Genomic DNA, 12,023 nt, shown 5'->3' with positions numbered 1-12,023 from the left:
CTTTTCTTACTTCTTAATAATTTGTTGATGAGGCACATTTGTTGTGTTTGTTAGTCAAACAGGAACGAAGCGCTATTTGCTATTGGAATTGCACAGTGCCACCATTTCTCCACATAGCTAATATTGTTATTAGACAAACATCCATAAGTGGGATGTTCACAAGTAATGAGGCTGAAAGTGGTAAAAGATGTGCCTTTGCACTTTCTTAGACAGCTGGCTCTTTGTTCTTGCATTGACACGGTTCTATATTTGTTTACAAATTTCAGATCACAGATTCATTCAGAAAGCGTTGCGAGGAGGGGTTCAAGCAAGGATTTGTTTGCAAAGTACATTTCTTGCGCGAGTGTATTTGTGCATGTGAGCGTGTCTGTTTTATAAACTTCAAAGAGTAACGGCATGCTTTCAGCTCAACACGCTCGAGATGGTTCGATCAATTTCTAATCGAACCGTTCACACCTTGCACCTGATAGAGTCCAGAGGGAAGACGGACAGCTTGCACGCACATTATTTCCTATACACTGAAGAAGTGTTTAAAAGAAGTATAATAGTAGGACACATCAATATGTTTGTAGATCATTGATGGTCTTACTACACTCAAAAAAATAAGTCATTGGATGAACTCAATTGGACTGATGGCAGGTTTTCCACGTAATACATCTATTTTGGTCCAACCTAATCTACATACATCATGACAATTCAATTAAATTGAGTCAGTAGAACACAATTTCGTAAATACTGCTAAAATGAAAAAAAGTACATTAAAATGATGTGAAAGGTTTTGGTTGGTCCAACTCAATACAATGTCATTCACTTGAGCTAGATTTTCATTGCATTGAAATCATTATTTTGAGTTCAACTAAATCATAATTTTCATTACCAGAAAACTAATTTAATTATTAAAATAATGACAAAATGAATTTGTTTTTACAACTCAGGTTTATTCACTTGAATTAAAAGCAGAAACAGAATATTTTGTAAATAAACATACATGTCACATGGTCAAATCAACCTTAACAAAAATCAAAGTGCTCACAAAAAAGTGCTGACGTACATTTGTAATGAATGTCAAATCTGAATAGCACACACCTCTGTACTACTAGGCAATACTGAAAACAAACTGGAATCTGTAAAATCAGATTTCACTTCAGAATCATTGTATATATTTATAGTGACACTTGCAAATTCACAATGATAACCTAAACATAAACATTGCAATTCACACCATAGTATGGCAGTCACTGAAGATTTGAAACAACCCAACAATACATAAATACACACACATATATATATATATATATATATATATATATATATATATATATATATATATATATATATATATATATATATATATATATATATATATATATATATATATATATATATATATATATATATATATAAAAAACACCCAGCACGCCCCTGCGGGCGGTTTATCCTTCAAGCTCGGGTCCTCTACCAGAGGCCTGGGAGCTTGAGGGTCCTGCGCAGTATCTTAGCTGTTCCCAGGACTGCGCTCTTCTGGACAGAGATTTCCGATGTTGTTCCCGGGATCTGCTGGAGCCACTCGCCTAGCTTGGGAGTCACCGCACCTAGTGCTCCGATTACCACGGGGACCACCGTTACCTTCACCCTCCACATCCTCTCGAGCTCTTCTCTGAGCCCTTGGTATTTCTCCAGCTTCTCGTGTTCCTTCTTCCTGATATTGCTGTCATTCGGAACCGCTACATCGATCACTACGGCCGCCTTCTTCTGTTTGTCTACCACCACTATGTCCGGTTGGTTAGCCACCACCATTTTGTCCGTCTGTATCTGGAAGTCCCACAGGATCTTAGCTCGGTCATTCTCCACCACCCTTGGGGGCATCTCCCATTTTGACCTCGGGACTTCCAGGTTGTACTCAGCACAGATGTTCCTGTACACTATGCCGGCCACTTGGTTATGGCGTTCCATGTATGCCTTGCCTGCTAGCATCTTGCACCCTGCTGTTATGTGCTGGATTGTCTCTGGGGCATCTTTACACAGCCTGCACCTGGGGTCTTGCCTGGTGTGATAGACCCCAGCCTCTATGGATCTTGTGCTCAGAGCTTGTTCTTGTGCTGCCATGATTAGTGCCTCTGTGCTGTCTTTCAGTCCAGCTTTGTCCAGCCACTGGTAGGATTTCTGGATATCAGCCACCTCCTCTATCTGCCGGTGGTACATACCGTGCAGGGGCCTGTCCTTCCATGATGGTTCCTCGTCTCCCTCCTCTTTCTTGGGTTTCTGCTGCCTGAGGTATTCACTGAGCACTCGGTCAGTTGGGGCCATCTTCCCAATGTATTCTTGGATGTTCCTTGTCTCATCCTGGACTGTGGTGCTGACACTCACCAGTCCCCGGCCCCCTTCCTTCCGCTTATCGTACAGCCTCAGGGTGCTGGACTTGGGGTGAAACCCTCCATGCATGGTAAGGAGCTTTCTTGTCTTTATGTCAGTGGTTTCTATCTCCTCCTTTGGCCAGCTTATTACCCCAGCAGGGTATCTGATCACGGGCAGGGCGTATGTGTTGATGGCCCGGATCTTGTTCTTACCATTCAGCTGACTCCTCAGGACTTGCCTGACCCTCTGCAGGTACTTGGTGGTTGCAGCCTTTCTAGCGGCCTCTTCATGGTTCCCATTTGCCTGCGGGATCCCCAGGTACTTGTAACTGTCCTCTATGTCTGCAATGTTGCCTTCTGGTAGTTCAATCCCCTCAGTTCTGACTACCTTCCCTCTCTTTGTTACCATCCGACTACACTTCTCCAGTCCGAACGACATTCCAATGTCATTGCTGTATAGCCTGGTAGTGTGGATCAGTGAATCGATGTCTCGTTCACTCTTGGCATACAGCTTGATGTCATCCATGTACAGGAGGTGGCTGACAACTGCTCCGTTCCGTAGCCAGTCTTGTTAATGATCTCACTGAGGGGGTTCAGGCCTATGCAGAACAGCAGTGGGGACAGAGCATCTCCTTGGTAGATCCCGCACTTGATGGTAACTTGTGCTATGGGCTTGGAGTTGGCCTCTAGTGTTGTACGCCACATCCCCATTGAGTTCCTGATGAAGGCTCTTAGGGTCCCATTGATCTTGTACAATTCTAGGCATTCCAGTATCCAGCTGTGGGGCATTGAGTCATAGGCCTTCTTGTAATCAATCCAGGCAGTGCACAGGTTGGTCAGTCTGGTCTTGCAGTCTCGGCTGATTGTTCTGTCTACCAGTAGCTGGTGTTTTGCACCTCTGGTATTCTTGCCAATTCCTTTCTGTGTCCCGCTCATGTATTGACCCATGTGCCTGTTCATCTTAGCCGATATGATACCTGACAGGAGCTTCCATGTAGTACTGAGGCAGGTTATTGGTCGGTAGTTGGAGGGGACCGGTCCCTTCTTGGGGTCCTTGGGGATCAGGACCGTCCGGCCTTCAGTTAGCCGTATGTATGTATGTATGTATGTATGTGTGTGTGTGTGTGTGTGTGTGTGTGTGTGTGTGTGTGTGTGTGTGTGTGTGTGTGTATATATATGTGTGTGTGTCAACATTTTTCTATTACCTTTGCAAATCCCAAAAGCAATCAAAAAGAAAATGGTAGTTACAACCATGAAACCTTTTCTGAGCTAAATCCCCAGTCTTTTCATCCATCTATAGTAGTACAGATTAAAGGTCACATCACTCACAACATAACAGCAGACAAAAATAGACAACTTCCATTTGGCCAAAAAAAAAGGAAAAAAAGGTCACAGTTTGAACAAAAGATATAAAAAGGCCAAAATCAACTTTTGTGCTGGGTCTTGTTTGCCTAAGCAAACATCTTCATTTTCATTTGCTGCATCTTTGTACTGAGCCTTTGTCCATCCAGATTCATCAAAATCTTCTGACAGAACTCAAAAGTGTACTTGTGGTCATTTGGATAGCTCAGATCAAGTGCATAAATCAGTCCAAAGAGGACGATGAATGCCATGATGACACTACCGAGGTTGTTCATAACTGTAGTACCTTCAATGACAACTCCAACATCCTCTGGCTCCTGAATCCCTTCTCTTCTGATGGTGTAAATACAGTGACAGTTGCTGCAGTGGACCTCAACCGTTCATCCTCAGTGGAGGAGGTCTGAAAAACAGGTTGTTTCAGGTTTAAGGGCTCTGTCACTTGGAAGGGGACATATTATGCAAAACTCAGCTTTTGTATCCTTTTGTGCTGAAACATAGGTCTCTACCGCCTCTATAAACACTCCAAACATAAATAAAACCCGTCAATCTGTTTCCTATCAATAGTTTGGGTTCAGGTATTATGTACCTCCCTTTGGGAGGGGCTTGATATAGAGCAGGAGCTCCTCCAGTGTCTATCAGTGTGTGTGTGTGTGTGTGTGGGCTGGGTCAATTTCCCTTATTTCATCACAATTGGGAACCTTTTGAAACAGCTTGTTTTATGCACATTATTCCTGAAACCAGGAGATTGCTGTAATGGCAGTGACACTAGTTAGTGTCTTGATGCAATCTGCTGTGTTCCTTATAATGAAGACTTTTTACTAATTGGCATAATAAACTGAACTCCACTGGAGTGTTTACTTTCTGAAGTGCCTTGAGATGACTGTTGTTGTGATATACCGCTATATAAATAAACTGAATTGAAACACTGACAGAAAATGGATGAATGTTTTGTCCACATTTACTGTGTTCATAGAGGCAGTAGATACCTACATGGCAGCACCAAAAGAATGAACAATTGAATTTTTGCTGAAACTATCCCCTTAAAAAGTGCTCTCCAGTGCAAGTTTCAACAATGACTATTAAGAATAATACTATTTCACAATTATATTGTCTCTTTTGAATATATGAGGATTTTGTGTGCGATGAACCTAACTCAAATTGAATCTAGAAAAGAAGGTGTGATAAGCGTACCAGATACTCCTTGAACAGTAGGTCTGGATCTTCATTAAAGTAGATCACCAGGCTTTTAAGAGTATGCTCCCTCTTTATGTCGATGTCATCATACTAATGCAAGGGTGGAAAAAAAAATGGTGAAAAAAATGGAATTGATTGATTGCATTTAATTGATGGGTTTATCATTAGTACCGACCAAACTACTGATCGCCATGATATCCTTGATCTTTTGGCCCTTTGCTCCCCTGAAAATTTTGCATCAGCTTGTCTGTTAAATTGTCCAGCTGAGCCAAGAACTTCGCCTGCAGGGGTTTTGTAGTGATCTGCAGGAACTCTGCATTCACCTGGAAATAAAACATACACAAATATAATAAACTAGAAGTTTAAATACAGACTGCTGAATCAACACACTGAAAGTTGCTAAACATTTGAACCATCAGTGAAGTTTGTCAAGACCTAAACTGTTTTTAGCTGAGTTTAGGAATATATCGCCACCTGTTGCTTTGGCATGTTCCTAGCAGCGTTTTCCTTCATTTTTGCGTTTACCCGTGGACGGGATTATTTTTTAAAACGAAAACGGAAAATCTTCGTTTTCAAAAATACCTGTGTAAGTGTGGACGTAGCCGAAATCTTTTATAATAATAAATAGGTTTGAACGTCATGGGAGTGCGCATTGTGCTGCCTGCAGTTACTCTTCCGGCCACATGGTTCGCTTTTGGTAGCACCCTCAGTAAACTATGTAGTGCTTTTAAAGACACCTCAAAACGATACTTTCTACTAGAAAATGGCACATAATAATAAACACAGAATACCATATTTTTAGATTATAAAAAGAAAACAGTAAGAAAGAAGTTAGCTATAGGACATCATCTTTCATTGAGCACAATGGCTAGCTGCTAATAAGCTAGCACACGCTCCGACTTAAAAGTTGGCAGCTACACAATTTCTCCTCTAAAACAAGGCACTTTTGAAAAGACCTGGCTATATTGTCAAAAAAAAAAATAGTATTCAAGCAGAGAAGAGAATGGTAGCACCACCAAAAGTTCAAAAAACAACTGTTACAAGCTTCTATGATAAATAGCATTATAGATTTAGCTGATAAAGAAATACACAATTGGATATATGGAAAAATAATATGTTACCTTACCTGAAGGTGTAGTTTTATCCAAAAAGTACAGAGAGGCCAAGAGCAGCTGGATTCATTTAGGTGATCCTGAAAGAGCGCAAAATTTTCAAAGAAGGCGGACCGTTGTGTAACTCAGTAACTTTGTCTTCTTGTGACAAAGACTGCTTTGAGAGAAAATAATTTAGGTTCACCACATGAATAATAATTGCAGTAACGCTGGAGTGCTACATTTGCGTTGAATGAGATTAAAAATAATGTTTAAGCTTAAAGAGGGGCTTGAATTGATTTCTTTGAGTTTACAAATACTTAAGTGCAAAAATGTACTCCTCCTACCCCCAGTGCCCCAACAAACTCATTCATTTTGTGTTCAGAATCAGCCTCTGCTGGTTTTGAATAATTTTAGGTTTACACAAAGAAAATCAAATTAATTTGGTATTTTTTAATTGCATTTGTGAACAACTAACATAATTTGCATGTGTTCTTTGAAAGGAGGACCTGAATCTGTTTTTTGAGTGTAGTGTATATGTGCAATCAAACAAAGAGTATTTTTATGGTTTCATTTCAGCTCAAGTGCTACACTGCATTTATCATCAAATGCGTTATGATTTCAGATGCCTTCTTAGTGTTGCTTTTTTGAAAACAAAATACAATCTTTAAAATGAAAGATAAAATACTAACAGTAAGCAAAAAAGCCAGTGAGCTATAGTAGGGCTGCTCGATTATGGCAAAAATGATAATCACGATTATTTTCACTGAAATTGAGATCTCGATCATTTGACGATATTTATTTAACCCTTTAGGACCTACTATAGAACCAAGTCTGCCAGAGCTTATATTAATTTTTTTTACATGTTGTAGTGCCATTTGTGGGAACATTTCAAGTTGCTATTCATCAATACAACTGTTATAGCCCATATTTTAATAATATGTATGAATTAAGTCCATAGTAACTACATTAATTGCAAAAAAAGTGCAATAAACTACAAAAAAATTGAAAATCGTTTTTGTTTTTTTGTTTTTTACATATATTTCTACTTGGAGAAATGTAAGAGGTTTAGGTTAAAAGTTTAATTACAAAAAAGTTGCAAAAAATAGTTTACAACAACAGGAAATTTAGTTTGAGTGTCTTCATAGTTTTATTTTGGAGATACAGCAATTTTTATATACTGCAGGAAAAACAAAAAAACAATCCTATGATGCAAATTTGCAAAGAAAACAGCAGGTGCATCAAAATAAAATATTTCCAACAGTGCAATTCCAGTTCTAAGCATCCCAGAAACTATTCAGAAAAGTCAGACATGACTTATAAAAGCACCAGTATAGGCTTTTAACACCTACAAGTAAAAAACTACATTTTCCGCGAAAATGACGTCACTTCCGGTTTTGGGCAGGAAATGGCGGACATGCAAACTGTCTGTTTCAATGTGCGAAGTGTTACGAACAGCTGATCGGATCGTCAAAGCCTGTTTGTGGAATATTATGTTTTTGTTCCTGCAAGCGTTTTATGCAATTTTTGCAAAGCTATATGTGGAAGGAAACAGTGACCGAGGACAAGCTGATAGCATCAGATGTAAGTACAACTCCTCTGGTTTCATATGCAAAAAAAATTATTGCGCTAGCTTACGTGGTTCAGGTTCTACAGGGATTTAAAAATAGTTACACAAAACGGAGCTTGCTGCCCTGACCGGCTTAACAATAACAATGTATTGAATAATGACTTTAAAAAATAATATAAAATAGTGTGCAAATACTGATAACAGTGCAAATGTTTGCAATATAAGAAATAAATGAAAAATGTAAACATCCATGTTTAGTGAACTTTGCAGTGTTGCTCTGTGGTGCAGCTACGACACCATAGCAAAGTTTACAAACTATGTCTACTTGATCCACGTCTGACTCCACGAACCCATAATGTTTCCACACCACCGAAGGTTTTTTTTTTTTTTTTTTTTTTTGGTTTTTTTTTTTCTAACCTCTCTTTTCAACCAACGGCAGACAGTCACTCTCCTCTCCAAATAACTTCTGCTTAACTTTCCGAGCTTCCCTCGGGTCCTCTTAATTGTTGTGACGAGTGTTCGAAATGCAGAGAGGTGCGCTCGATTTGCCACACGGAGCAGCGCGAGAGTAAAGCATGAGGGAGGGGCTAATAATCGGCTCAGTCATTTTTAATGATCGTTGAAAGCCCAGATCGTAATCGTGATTAAAATTTCGATTAATTGAGCTGCCCTAAGCTATAGTGGTGCCCAGGGCGTTCATATTTTGGTTGAAAATATACTTAAATGATTGATTCATAATCAAAATCATTGTCAAAGTATTCTGTAAAGTTATGTTGTGTATGTGTGTTTTTATATGTGAGCAATTTATCATCATTTAGCAGAGGAAAAACTAAAAGTTGCCCAAAATATTTGGCATAATTGGATGTGTCATACAAAAAAATGATCTTAGGTCAGTAACCAAAGTTGCAACATGCATTTATCAGTAATTTGACTGAATCAGATGTGGGCTGTTGTAGTCACTATGGTACATCTACAGCTAGAAGTTTAAATAATGGGTGAGATCTAAAATATGTCAGTGCTGAAAGCAGTGGTCACAAATCACATGGTGTGTGTGTGTGTGTGTGTGTGTGTGTGTGTGTGTGCAAGGTGTGTGTTTTATAATGAAAGTTTAACTCTGTGTGGTTGACCTTAATTTATCATATTAGTACCATGTCTCTAGAGTCTATGTAGATGTGTTTAAAGTTAGCAACTCGCGGCTAATTGATTTCAGTGAATGGCATGTTTATACTTCAGTTAGTGAATTACACCAAAAGGCAAATGTATGCATGTTTTTGTCTGTGTGTGTGTGTGTGTGTGTGTGTGTGTGTGTGTCTGTGTGTGTCTGTGTCTGTGTGTGAGAGAGAGAGCAGCAATCTGTAAAGTCTGTTTTTTAATGAGATCAATGCTTTCCTTCCCACATCCCCAGATGGTCAGAGTGCTAGAAGGTGTGTGTACGTATGTGCGTGTCAGAGTGTGTGGGTGAAAAGGGAAGGGGCTGCAGGGACCTTGGGCAGATAAATCTTTAATCATGTGCTTGCTCTCATGTTTGATTTAATTGGTCCCTTAAATCCATAAAAGGATCGAGGCATAATAGTTTACTAGCAAGTTGTCTGTGTGTGTGCATGTTTGTTTGTGTGTCTTGGTGCTTAAAGTAGCACTAGAGATATGATTATATTTAAAAACAAACCAACCAAAATATCTCAGAGACACTGTTTTCAAAAACACAGTTATAACATGCCTTTATTCTCATGCCTTGGTCATGTTTAATCTAGTGACTGAAGACTGAACATACTTTATTTGCTGTAGATATATACTCACAATATTTTACTCACAATACAAAATTATTGTGATTTTTAACATTTTGCCATATGCTGAGCATTACTGTAACACATGTGATTTCTCACCCTTTTTATGGTAAATGACGTCTCCAGAGGTAAAATTTGTCAAAAAATGCCAACACTGGCACTAAAACCTGCCATAAATGGAGGTTTTAGCTTAGTTACATAAGTAAATCTATTTGCTTGCTCTGAATTATTGCATTATTTTTCATATGAGTCAATTTAATGTAAGTCTGCTCAACTAACATCATCTCAGGATGGGGATGAGACGAGTTTCTAGTATTTCCAGAGTATTTAAATTTGTTTAATAAAATATTGATATTTGGTGTTCGTGCATAGGCACAATATCACAAGCAAAATATTGCGATACTCTGCTGTATCAACTTTTTCCCTCCGACCCCTAGTAACATAAAGGAGAGCTAATTTAAACCTGTTAATGTTTGTATTGACTTTGCACAGACTATATGCACCTGTATGTAGCTTTTGGAAAAAGAGAGATACAAGACTTTCCTCAAGAAGTCTCTCCCTCACTCTCTTTCCTTTTCCTCAGTTTTAAACCCTTCACTGTTTTCTCCCTCTGTCCCTGATGCAAGCCTTTTAATCAACAGGAAGAGCTGTGCAGAGGGGGTAAAGCTGTTCATGTGTGCAAGTGCTGTGATTGCGTTGTTTCTTTTGGGGCAAGGAAAGAGACAAACAGATGTCTGTATAGGTTTGACTAAATGTGCGCGTGTGTGTGTGCGCGCGGTTGTCTGTATGCATCTTTGCATGTGTGGTTTATCTTGTTTTTTGCAACATATTCAACCACTTTCCTTAAAATCCTTTAAATGTTTGTGCAACGATATAAATAAATACACTGAGTGATTAAACTGATAAAAGGGGCTCCTTGCCTTTCTCAGTAATCACAATCTAGGTGTTTGTGTCTGTGTCTCACGATCCATCTTTCTATGCAGTGTGGGAGGAAAGAAAAAAGAAAAAATAGATGTATGAATTGCAGCCAAGCTTGCTTCTTAAGTTTTAATTTTCCAGCACAGATGTTCACGCTCACCACAAGGGAGTCAGCAGGAGGAGCTGCAAGGGAATTTTAAAGAAGCGTGAAATGGCATTTTGAGAGCTTCATGCTTCTGATATTTGACTATTTTGAACCAAATGAACGAAGGAGGCCGTTCTCCTTTGGACAACCATCGGTCGTCTGTGAAAACTTCTATCACTACAGTTTTTGCAGCAAGCAGTGTGTGACATTTGCATGCAGCAAGCACTCTGTCCCATTTTATGTAGCTCTGAATTTACATGTTTTACGAGTAAGATTTCAATATTCTTGTTTTGTTTGCTCATCAGCTCTGTGTTGGGCAGAGGTCTTGAGTCATCACTAGTTCAGTAGGTTCTCTAGGTTGTTTTTTTTTTGAAGGTCTTTAAACGGTTTTCTTTGGACATTTTTCACCCATTTTCATGGAAATGTTTTTTGGTAAGCCACTTAAGACTTATGAATCATTCAAGTGTAAAAAAAAGCCGCTTACTCAAGGGAAAAGGATGAATTATGCCAAATTACATAAGTGGGCCTAATATCAGTGGCAGCAGGTCTCGTGGAGTGATGAATCCAAATTTGACATTTTCACTTCCTTCCTACGTCAAGATGTATACAAAGGAGGAGAGAGGTACAGCACTAAGTGTCTGCAGCCATCTGTAAAGCACGGTGGAGGCTCTGTCATGGTTTGGAGCAGACTTCAAACCAGTGGTGTTGGGGATCTTGGGAAAATTGAAGGAATCTTTCACACAGGAGAGTGGCGTCATCTGGAAATCACCTGACTGGCACCAGCTTCATTTTTCAGCAAAAGTTAATCTCTTCTAGGTTGGAGACCCACCTCCAGTAAAGTTTTCATTATTTTCATAACCTTGGTGGCAGAGGGAGTAATAAAAATGCTGTGCACACAGTGACAGTGTGTATATCTCTATGAGCCTTTTCATACCGTAGGATCCTTTGTAACTTTGCATTTCTGTGTGTGCGCGCCTGCTTCCTACTGTTAGTGTCACCGTGATGAAGAGACTATGGATTGGTGTGTCGGATAATGAGTCTCTCTCTCTGTGTGTGCCTGCATATGCTTCCGAAATGTCCTGGTGATGAAGAGTTTTGCACCTCCTGTGTGTGCGTTTGTGTGTCTATAATGGAGAGCACATTACAGAGTGTGTTCCCAGAGATGGTCATTAACTTTGAAGGATTGTAAAGCCAGTGACCCCAGCTGGAAATGGAGGAGCCTGACCATTCCCCGTTTCCCCCTATAGACCCCAGACTTCTCTACTAATTGATTAAGCCAAGCATCGATGGGGGCAGCAGATACACACGAGTACACTGCACAGAAAGACCAACACAAACGCAAAAACCCACAGCACGCTGATTTAGGAAGCTTTCCACAATGAGGCTTCAAGGTCAGAAAATAAAGATCTAATATAGAAGCAGTACACACACACACACACACACACACACACACACACACACACACACACACACACACACATTCCTAGAAACAAAACTCTGCTGAAACACTTATATTGACAAACCGTCATCTTTCCCTCAGACTTGACAGTGAGATCAGTAACCAACTTCCTCCATGAGCAATGGTTGCATTTTGAAGTGAGCAAA

At 39.6% G+C, this 12,023-nt stretch overlaps 1 protein-coding gene and 1 long non-coding RNA gene across 9 annotated transcripts in view; one reads left to right on the top strand and one right to left on the bottom strand.

Annotated features, from left to right (window-relative positions):
* Nucleotides 1-12,023, top strand: part of lrp8 (low density lipoprotein receptor-related protein 8, apolipoprotein e receptor) — a 180,806-nt gene that overhangs the window by 15,344 nt on the left and 153,439 nt on the right. The window lies entirely within an intron of this gene.
* On the bottom strand, nucleotides 3,636-6,162 carry LOC146688904 (uncharacterized). 2 transcript variants are annotated; one of them, XR_014916189.1, is made up of 4 exons: nucleotides 6,037-6,162; nucleotides 5,086-5,233; nucleotides 4,908-5,000; nucleotides 3,636-4,116 (listed from the first exon to the last, which is right to left on the bottom strand). It is a non-coding gene; the product is annotated as an uncharacterized LOC146688904 (long non-coding RNA). The 2 variants fall into 2 exon arrangements; XR_014916188.1 differs by lacking the exon at nucleotides 6,037-6,162 and having other exon boundaries at nucleotides 5,086-5,430.

This window comes from Copadichromis virginalis, linkage group LG17 (genome assembly GCF_057382275.1).
Source record: "Copadichromis virginalis isolate Kocher_CV1m ecotype Utaka linkage group LG17, C_Virginalis_male_GT1.1, whole genome shotgun sequence".
NCBI classification, from domain to species: domain Eukaryota; kingdom Metazoa; phylum Chordata; class Actinopteri; order Cichliformes; family Cichlidae; genus Copadichromis; species Copadichromis virginalis.
Note: the sequence above shows the minus strand (reverse complement) of the source record. Positions and strands in the feature narration are given on the sequence as shown.